The following is an 11,202-nucleotide window of genomic DNA, read 5'->3' as shown; positions in this document are numbered from 1 at the left end:
AAATAGGACACCTTCACCTTTTAGCCCATCCCAGGCTTTCATCAACAATATTGATGAAAGCCTGGGATAAGCTGACATGGGTCCTAATTAAATTTATCTGTTAATTGGATTCAAAGCCTGATTCATCAGAACATGAGAGCCGGGACCTCTTTGAATTCTATACATTACATTTTCCTTGAGCACAACTTCACATGAAATGCCGTTCCTCCTTTTGAACTTGCCAGTGTGAACAGACTGTTACATGTCCGCCAAATATTTACCAATCGGAGATCATTTCAAGACACAAAATCAGTAAATTTAAGAGCAGCATTAAGAGCTACAGTGCTGCAACTAGGAAAAAAAATACACACTCAGCAAATGTGAATGAAACTTGAAAAATTTGATTTCTAAATTTTCAAACAATCCTGTTCTCATCCGAACCAACATTTGTCTCATGTCACATTTTTATCTGGATCTGTGATCATTCTAGGCCCATCAGCTAACAGCCTTAGAACCTCAACTCGTTCTTTGCATTCTGCTTCACATATTATATAATGTCATTTTTTTTTAAAGATGATTAGTAATTAATAGGATAAAGATACAAATGAATAGGCAGGATGTACTTTTTCTGGTTCTAATTTCACTAAACTTTTGTATGGTTCCCTTCTATCCCCTCCGTTGTCTCATTCTGCATTGCTAACCTTCCTGGCTAATTAAAAAAACACTACATCATTGTTAAATAAAACTGTACCCAGGATTACCCTAATTTCCATATGCAGATTTATCTGCACTGACAGCCCTCTTTTTCTTTTCCTTCTCCCTCTCAGTGTCTCTCCCCATATCTTTGGGCATTGCATTGAGGCTGCTTCCAGTAGCTACCTTCTAATATGCACACAATCAAATATGAACATATTAAAGACTATGGACAACTGCTGCGACTGATTTTAATAAAACCTACTGCATTCTTTTACCTGATTTTTAACTTCTTCAGCCTGTGGAGCAGCCTGTTATGGATGGAAAGATGAAAACATCATGTGGATGCTATCAACTGTTTCGGAATTTACTCTATGGAAAATGGAAAAAATGATGTATCTTTATTCTGACGACACATAGATTTTGTCCTGAAAATGAGTATGTATAGCCTTGGACTTCTTGATGGTCGAAGAAACAAAATGAACTAATCTTCCGTTACAGTATTTAAGGTACGTAAATGTTTTATACATTACGTAAAGCTTTTTTTATTGTGTGTCACATCAAGAACATACACAGAATACAGCATACGTCTTTTTGCAGTGTGATCATAGAAGCCTAGTGCGTGCTCCTAGCAAGAACAACACTAGCAGTGGCTGCAAAGGAAATTAGCTTTGATTTTATTTTCGCGGAGCACAAACTATTAGGTTATTTCAATGCACTTCAGTTGTTCTCAGAACCATTTTTATCTGAAAATATTTAAGAAGCTTTTTGTGTATTTTTTTCTGCTTTTAAGTAAATATTTGAGTTTTGATTAAAACAGCGGATTCCTGCGATCAAGTAATTAATGTTACAAAATTAAGTACTGTGTTTAATTTGTCTGTTGTGAAGCAAAAGAATAAGGTAATAATTTTTATTGTACTGTTCAGTCTCAAGACGTTCTCTGTGTTAATTGGGTTAAAAAAAATTGCAGTGCTTATTAGAAATTCTAATTTCACAATGCAGCTCTGACAATACGCTCAGCCTGTGAATTATTCACATCTTTAATTTGCTCATTTAATGACAGTGTTCTGTAATCAGAGAGCAGAGCCTGCTTCCCATGCATTATGTATGACGCTCAGGACTTAAATGCAGGACATTATGAAGCTCTCAGTGGTTCAGTAATTAGTTTTCCACAAGGCGGTACTTAGATATTAAAGTACTGGAACGCATATTTCAAACAAACTGCACGCTGTAACTAATGATGTTTTATCCCCAGACAGCCTTGTTCCAATATTTTTTTTTTCAAACACTTGTTGATCCTAGAAAATAAAGACAAGTGGGAAATGACGTAAAGAAAGTGTAGTGACACGTTTGGATTTGTATATTTGCTGTTATCATGACTTCTTAAAATATCTTCGTTTTTCTGAAAAAAAAATTCTTTTCCTGTAAACTAGGCAGATAAGACCTATAAAATGATGGAAAATAGTCTAAGTGAGGCCCATCATAAAAGTTGTGGCCCACAAAGCCACTCTTATTTTTATAGCTGACACTATTAAATTGGCATGTACGACCAAGACAACCATCTTGGGGAAAGGAATGTCAAAAAAGACTATCGGTACTTGACCGATCCCAAACCACTACAATATGGATCATGCAGAATGCACATGGAGACTTACTCTTCTTTACTAAAAATTATTAACCATGTTAATATAATGAGCAATTGCTGTTCTGCAATGTATATTATTTGGAGAAAAGCTGCTGCTCATATAAATATAACAGAAAGTTTATGCTTGTCATTGTGTAAGGTGAAACAATAGTCTGTAGAACTGTGTTAGTATTTCAGCATAAAGTAAACGTAATGTTTGTTTCACCTAGGAAACTTGGAACATTTCTCATTGCATTTTTAGATATGCGTGAGTATTGCACCCAGTCATATAGAAATGTAGACTCTATAGGCTGAATCTCTTTTTTACGGCTTCTGCAAAACCCTGCAAACTGTATGAGCAAATTGGGCTGGAGTTTTGGATCAAAGCTAGAGGTGAACTATTAACACATAGTCTGGTTTGTTTCTTTACTCTGTTTCGATATGTGTTCCCTCATTGTTTTGCTGCCTTAAGTCTGAATCTACAATGTGACTATTCCAATTTTGCTATTACCTTTTCAAAATATCATGGGGATTAATGGTACTATTATTTTATATGCCTACTATTTTATAGCGGTACAAAACAAAGAAAATAGATGTATAGCTTTGTTTTCTGCTGGTAAGAAGTTGCTGTTCCCTAGGTAATGAGTTAAGAACTGGAGCAAGTTCAGGGAAGAGCTACCAGGATAGTGAGCGGATAGTAAAGTATGTCCTACGAGGAACGGTTAAAGAATCTGGGAAACTTTAGCTTGCAAAAATGAAGGCTAAAAGAAGACTTAATAGCGGTCTACAAATATCTGAAGGGATGTCACAGTGTAGAGGGGTCATTCTAATTATCATTTGCACATGTAAACATGAGAAGCAATGGAAATAAACTGAAAGGGAGAAGATACAGATTAGATTTTAGAAAAAACTTTTTGACAGGGTTAATAATGAGTGGACCAGGCTGCCATGAGAGGTGGTGAGTTCTCCTTCACTAGAAGTCTTCAACAGAAGCTGGACAGACATCTGTCTGAGATGGTTTAGTGAATCCTGGATTGAGCTGGGGGTTGGACATGATGATTCTGGAGGTAACTTTCAACTCTAACATTCTATGATTTAAATATAAGCCCCTGGACACATTTTCAGATTTTTTAGCCTGCAGGTCCTCCTAACTGCTCCAATCATTTATATCAGGTCAGGTGATAGACTGCAGGTAGACAAGCACAAGAGTTATCTGCAGTTTTCAAGGCTTAGGCATGAAGTTTCAACACCAGAGAAAGTTTCAAGAAAGAGAGTGGGCAACAAGCCTTCATTACCAGATAGAACCATATACAGCACAGATAGTCTACTACACATGGAGTGGGAGTACCTGATGTAATGAAGATGTAAGTCAGAACGTTGATTTAGACTGAAACTGGTGAATGCATTTTAGCAATTAGTTGGGTTCCAATGTTTATTAAAACTGAACTTTACATAAAGCAATTGACAGCCTCAATAGACACCACATGTATATTTGGCCCTAAGTTAATGGACTGTTCTAGCACTGTAGTTTGCACCAAGAAATGTATTAGGAACTGAGCTGGAACCACAGGTTGCTGGCAAAAATTTACTTTTCATTGCAATAGGGACTGTGGTCTTTTAAAGCGCCATTCATTCCATCTGTACATATATCAGTCATAAGTTTGGACACATTTGTTCATGCAAAGGTTTTCCTCACTCTGATTGGAACATGCACATTCCACTGAGGGGCTTTTTGTCTTTTCTGAGGCTTTGAACTTTTATGAACTTATTCTCTTCAACAGAGAAAATGTTTGGTCTTCCTTTCTGTTACGGGGCTGGCGCAACGCACCAAATAATACAGATGAAATAATATATAAGGTGGGTTCGCAGCCCAGGGCCCACAGTGCAGAGGTGACCAACTGCTGCTGAAAAATGCGGGAAAGACATGTAGGAGGAAAGCTGGACACAAATGGGTAACCACTGAGCCGATGCTAGCAGGCACGAGCTCCGATACTTCACGTAATACGTACCAGCCGGCGAACAACTGCAACCTGTTAGCGTCACAGGTCACGGTGGTGTGAACCACAGCTTGCAACGTGTGCAGTGTCTGCCCTGATGGACGCCACTAACCAGCCTAACAAACGGTGCTGGAAAGTGCACACACGGCGCATGGCGTTACTGTAGCGGACGCTGCGGTAGCAGTGGCCAAGGAGGCCTATACTGGCCGACGCTCTAGGCACTTGCGGTAGATGTGGAGCAACACTGCGGCGCTATGCAGTGCTAGAGCTAATGTGCTGACTCTAATTCCTAACCCTAAAGGCCCCTTTACATTTAGCGATGCACCAGCGATCCCGACACGATACAACCCGGTCAGGAACGCTGGTGCATTGCTAAATGGTCACTAATGAGCTGCCAAACAGGCAGATCTCAGCAGCAACGCAGCAACGGTCGGCGGTCGTACTTACCTTTCAGATGCAGCAATGATGTCTTCTTCCGCCCGCGTCCATATCTCACTCGGCGCCAGCAGGAAGCCGACGACAAGAAATGGACCAGGCCGATCTCGCACGATAAGCGATAGCCAGCGGGGGAGCCGGTCGGAGGTGAGTATCACATGTAGCGATATTGCTAGCGATATTGCTGCTGCGTCACAAAATTGGTCACGCTTTAGCGATATCGCTAGCGACATTGCTATGTGTAAGGCTGAGTTCACACGTTGCATTTTTTTCGCGTTTCCGCGGCGGTTTTAACTGCGCGATTTTGCAGCGAAAACGCAAAAAATTAGCATTCCATGCATTCCTATGGGATTCCGCAATGCTGTGCTAATGCTGCGGTTTTTACCGCGGCGGAATCGCTTCGCGGTAAAAACCGCAGGATGCTCATTAATTTTGTGGAATTGCGGTGATCCCGCACCCATAGGAATGCATTGTTCCGCTTATTTCCCGCATGTGGCTGTGCACACCATGTGGAAAGTAAGCAGAACAGTTGCGGATGGTACCCATGGTCCGGAGGAGAGGAGACTGTCCTCCGGGCTCTGGGTACCATATCCCTGTAAAAAATAGAATTTAAAATAAAAAATATTGTTATTCTCACCTTCTGACGTCCCGCGCAGCCTTCCCGCCTCTCTCCACGCTCTCGTTCCCAGTAATCCTTTGCGAAAATGCCCGCGATGGCGTCCGTTCTAGTGGGATCGCGAAGTCTCGCGGTCATTCGCGCGACGTCATCGCAAATTACCGCGAGACGTCGCGATCCCGCGAGAACGTACGTCATCGCGGGCATTTTCGCAAAGGATTACTGGGAACGGCTGCGTGGGACGTCGGAAGGTAAGAATAACACCATTTTTTATTTTTTTTTTACATTTTATCTTTTACTACTGATGCTGCATAGCCAGACTCAGTAGTAAAAAGTTGGTCACACTTGTCAAACACTATGTTTGACGAGTGTGACCAACCTGTCAATCAGTTCTCCAAGCGATGCTACAGATCGCTTGGAAAATGCTAGCATTCTGCAAGCTAATTACGCTTGCAAAATGCTAGTTTTTCCGCGGGAAAATTGTGGGAATTTAAAATGCGATTTTCCCGCGGAATGGAATTCCGGAATTCTCACGGTAATTTCCGCGAGTTCCGGTACATGTGCACATAGCCTAAAGGGCCCTTTACTCATACATAATATCCAAGGAGGGGGGAATTAAAATGCGTCAGTCACCAGGCTCATTCATCCATCATCATACATACACTAAATACATTAGCCTCAGAGTCTATCATAGCGCATGGTGGGGTGGCCATGCAAACCTTTTATAGCCGTGCCCTTCTGGGACCTTCCTGATCCTCCTGATGGACCAATCAGAACTGGAAAAGAACCTGAGCATGTGACTCCCGATCCCCAATGGGAGATCGTCTCATGAGCATGCTCAGTGGACCGAAGGAAAGACTTAGACTCTGGAGTCTTTTGCTGCTGGCCAGGCTGCATTGCCATAATCGGGCCAGAGGTGGCAGCAGCAACTGAACCCACAATGCTGGTGTGGGCAGAACGCCGGGATTGTGGAGTCTGCTGAGCAGGCTCCACTGCGGCCGAAGGGAAATGGGAGACCGCCGATGGCAAGGCTCGGGATTCCCGCTGTGCAGTGCCCGGAACCCGACGCCTAACACTTTCATGGTGAAGTCCTTATAAGAGCCAGTTTCATCATAGTGATTGATTGGCTCTCATGACTGCACTTGAGGATACCTTCAAGGTTCCAGCAATTTTCTGCAATGACTGACCTTCATGTGTTAAGGTAATTATGGACTGTTGTTTTTCTTTTCTTGAGTGGTTCTTGCCATATTCTGGTTTAGAGAAGGTGTGGAAGGGCTCAGCATTGTATGGAACTATGTGTCAACACTGCAAAACACTGCCAAGGGTACGTTTTCATGATCAGGAAGTAGCAGCGCTTTGGAAGCAGCGTATTTTTGCTGCATCCAAAATGCTGTGTTCCAATCACGCAGGTAAATACACATGTGTTCAGTGAACAATGCAGATTTATTGCATCCAAATACATTCTATTGTTGAAATTTATGCTGCAGAGACTAGCGTCTCCGTAATAGAAATTGACATGTTGCGGTCCTGAATGACGTGCCGCATGTCTGTGACTGCGGTTGATCCGCAAGTGCACATACACACATACTGGACTTGGGATTTCTAGAAATTTCATCCACTATGCTGTAACATCTGGCCTCTCTGGTTTTGACACTGTACACATGCAGCGTCAAAATCCAGCAAGTCCTGATCATGGGCACATACCCTTATGGTCACAGACACTTTTTACAGGCTGGTGATTTTACAATTAAACTTTTGACAAGGCACACCTGTTTATTGGAAGCCATTCTAGATGACTTTCTGATGAAACTGCTTAAAGGAATACCAAGGGTGTGTAAATTTGTCATCAGAGTAAAGAAGGCATACTTTGAGGAATCTAAGGTTTAATTCATATTTTGGCTTGTTTCACATGTGGTTTTTTTACTCCTTGTTTCCAAGTGTTTTTTTTTTTGCAGTTTTGCTACCTTAAGTCTGAATCTACAATGTGCACATTTCAATAAAAAGAAAACCATTTCATAGACAGGTGTAGTTCTTCTCATTGTGTTACTTGTTGGGACTGAGATTCTGATTGAAGGTCCAAAAAGGGTTAAAAGTGGTACTGGAAGACAATCTAATGTTTATGGGATTTCTGAATTTTCCCTTGACTGCAAATTTCATAATGGATGGATTGGGCAGCTGGAGATGTCTGGTAGTTACTTACTCCCCTTTTTCCACCAAGAACATATCCATGCTCAACTGCGCTTATCATGTAAAGAGATAATGTATGGAGGAGTCCAGTTGCAGTATATGTTGGCTAAAATATTATTTGTCCAACAGTTATCTGATGTAAATCACTTTGTAAAGCACTGTAAATGCAAATCACTTTGTAACAATGAAGAGAAAAGTGTGCATAGCTTAATACACCACAGCAAAATAATGGTTCACCTCCAAGAGGAGAAACTGTGGGATAATATTGCCTTAAAATATGGTAGGTGAAGATCCTTTATTATTATAATAATAATTAAAACATCATTCTCCCTCTAGTGTGAAGCAGGTTTCTGTATTATAGGTACTCATACCTCATGAACATAAAACCATCAAGAAACAAAACTGCAAGACCAAATTTTACAATTCTGACCACTTTCACTTTATGATGTTATAACTCTGGAATGCTTCAATATATCCCACTGATTCTGAGATTGTTTTTTTTATTAAATATTGTACATGATAGTGGTAACATTTCTTCTATAGGGCTCTATTTATTTGTGAAAAAAATGGAAATTTATCGAAAATTTTGAAAATTTCACAATTTTCAAACTTGTAATTCTTATCCCCTTAAATCAGAGAGTCATGTCACACAAAATAGTTAATAAATAACATTTTCCACATGTCTACTTTACATCAGTACAATTTTGGAAACATAATTTTTTGTTAATAAAAAAAGGGTAAAGGGTTACAAGTTGACCAGCGATTTCTCATTTTTCCAACAAAATTTATCAAACCATTTTTTTTAGGGACTACATCACATTTGAAGACACTTTTAGGGGCCTATATGACAGAAAATACCCAAAAGTGACACAATTCTAAAAACTGCACCCCTCAAGGTGCTTAAAACCACATTCAAGAATTGTATTGACATTTCAGGTGCTTCACAAGAACTGAAGCAATGTGGAGGAAAAAAATGAACATTTATTTTTTTTCACAAAAAATTACTTAAGACCAAAACGTTTTTATTTTCACAATTGTAATAGTAGAAAATGGACCCCAAAATTTGTTGTGCAATTTCTCCTGACTAAACTGATACTCAATATGAGGGAGAAAACCACTGGAGTGCCATTTGACTTTTTCAATGTAAAATTTGCTGGAATAATTTGAGGAAGCCATGTTACATTTGGAGAGCCCCTGATGTGCCTAAATAGTGGAAACCCTCCACAAGTAGCACCATTTTGGAAACCACACCCCTCAAGGATTTTATCCAGGGGTATAGTGAGCATTTTGAACCCACTGGTATGACGCAGACTTTGATAACATTAGGTTGTCATATTGAATATGTAGTCATAAGTGTTGAGTGCAAGCGCTCGCCACTCCAGTTTGCATCGAGTGCCCGAATGACATGCTCGAGTCCCTGCCCCATATGTTTCATGGCTGTTAGACATCCCCAAAAAAGTGCAGGCATCTGCAATGCAAACTTGCACTCAAAACTAACCGTCATATCGTCTTTTTTTTACTTTTGAAAAAAGACCAATTCTAACCCCAACCCTAAACCTAACACATCCCTAACCCCACCCTAATCCCTAACAAAAAATTACTTTATAATTTTTAGCTAAGGGGATGACAAAGGGGGATTTGATTTACTATTTTTTTTTATTTTGATCACTGTCATAGGGTCTATCACAGTGCTCAAAATGAACCAATAGGAAAAATTTCCTATTGTTGCTGGGTACCGGCCAGCAGATCTCGGCGGGCGCACTGTATATATGCCCGCCATTTTTTCCAGGAAGATGAGGCCAGGCTGATCAGGAGGGACCAGGGGATGGCGGAGGGACCGGGGGATCTTGGGGGCATACTTTCTCTCTCTTCTGACACATATCATGTAAAAAGAGAGTGAGATCATTGAAACAGCGGGTACATTTTAATTTTTTTGTGATCGCTGTTATTCAGTGAATGTCTCATACCCCTGGTAGCTGAGCCCGTGGTGATTTTCTGTCTCTGGGGGCACTATAGTCTTATTCACGATTAACGTTTTAAAACGACATTGAGGGAATAAGTACTCTTAGTGGCCGCCGTTTCCCAGAATCCGCAGGGGCTGAGCTAACCACTCCCTTTCTCCTATAACCATTTTAACCACTCTAGTTGCGGGATGATTCATGACTAAATCATCAATGCAGCTGCTACTTATCATACAAGCTCTCACACGGCTATGTGGATGGAAAAATAAAGTTATGGCTCTTGGAAGAAGGGGAGAAAAAAATGGAAAATCGTTGTGAAGTACACTTATTTACAGTAAGCTTGGAGTTCTTGTGGAATATAGTGTATTTTATCCCTGATCTGGGAGTGGACAGACATCACAAATGTCGTAGCTATCCTAGGTCTAAGTGTCTTAGCTAAGAGTAAGCTGCATTTGTCCCGAGATGCAAAATAAAGCCATTTTGGAGTGTGTACACACAACAAACCAAATTAAAAGATTTCCTGCTGAACTCCAGTGTACAAGCTTTGAAAAGTCATAAAATTTAAGCTCAATTTGGAGATGGGGCAAAATTTTGTGACTTTTGGCATTTTCATATCAGTTCATCCAGCGCCAGCAAAATGGGCAGAGCTGGGGTGGGAAGGTTGTGGTGGGGGCCCAATGTCACAGCTCATCTAATTCATGATGAGCTGTGCCATTCTCTACCCAGAAGTCCTATTCCAGTACCTGATTGGGGTAAGATTTCTGGCGTAGTGCATGGAGGCATACGCCACTTATAAGACAGTCAAAATTCATGAAAAGGCATTCACCTCTTTAAGAATCAGGAGCATCTGACTCTAGCATGCCCCTCAAGACCCAACATCTTTTTCAAGTTGACGAATGAGCCAAGGAAGATGCTTCAGGAAAATGCCAGTGTTTTTTTTTCTACAATGTTTTTTTCAGTGTTTTTTGGTTGATTTTCCTGAGTACTTTTTCAATGTTTTTATGTGGATGGAGGAAAAAAACTCCGTTGTATATGCGCTGCAGTCAGATGAAGTCTAGAAATGCTCATGAAAACAGCTTCTTTATTGCACATGCACAGTAATTATGCACTTCAAAGCCATACTGGCTTCTTCCTCATGTATAGTGGCTTGTGAAAGTATTCATAAGTCTCTATGAGCTTTCCATGTCTTGCCAATGGGATTTTTGCCCATTTCGCAAGGCAAAACTGCTATAGCTCCTTCAAGTTAGATCATTTCCTCTAATGAACAGCAATCTTAAAGTCTAAAGGCCCTTTTACATTTAGCGATGCACCAGCGATCCGACCAGCGATCCGACCCGGTCAGGATCGCTGCTGCATCGCTAAATGATCGCTAGTGAGCTTTCATACAGAAAGATCTCACAGCGATGCAGCAGCGACGCAGCGCACGATACTCACCTTTCACACACAGCGATCCTGACGTCCTCCCGCCCGCGTCCACGCGTCGCTCGTCGTCACAGCAGGAAGCGCCCGACGAGAAATGGAGCCGGACATTCTCGCGCGATCAGCGATGGACAGCGGGGGAGCCGGTCATTGGTAAGTATCACACATAGCGATATCGCTAGCAATATCGCTATAACGTCACAAAACCAGTGACGTTTTAGCGATATTGCTAGCGATATCGCTTAGTGTAAAACCCCCTTAAGCACAGATTCTTAATTGGATTAAGGTCTG

General features: G+C 41.1%; 1 long non-coding RNA gene across 1 annotated transcript in view; it reads left to right on the top strand.

The window, feature by feature from the left end:
- Nucleotides 1-831: 831 nt before the first annotated feature.
- LOC141100838 (uncharacterized) overlaps nt 832-11,202 on the top strand; it is a 197,461-nt gene continuing 187,090 nt past the window's right edge. The window contains exon 1 of the long non-coding RNA XR_012234798.1: nt 832-1,181. This is a non-coding gene — a long non-coding RNA (uncharacterized lncRNA). The remainder of the gene's footprint in view (nt 1,182-11,202) is intronic.

This window comes from Dendrobates tinctorius, unplaced genomic scaffold (genome assembly GCF_039654945.1).
Source record: "Dendrobates tinctorius isolate UK_male_01 unplaced genomic scaffold, ASM3965494v1 ptg000111l, whole genome shotgun sequence".
Classification (NCBI taxonomy): Eukaryota; Metazoa; Chordata; class Amphibia; order Anura; family Dendrobatidae; genus Dendrobates; species Dendrobates tinctorius.
This window is presented reverse-complemented; position numbering and strand designations above follow the sequence as displayed.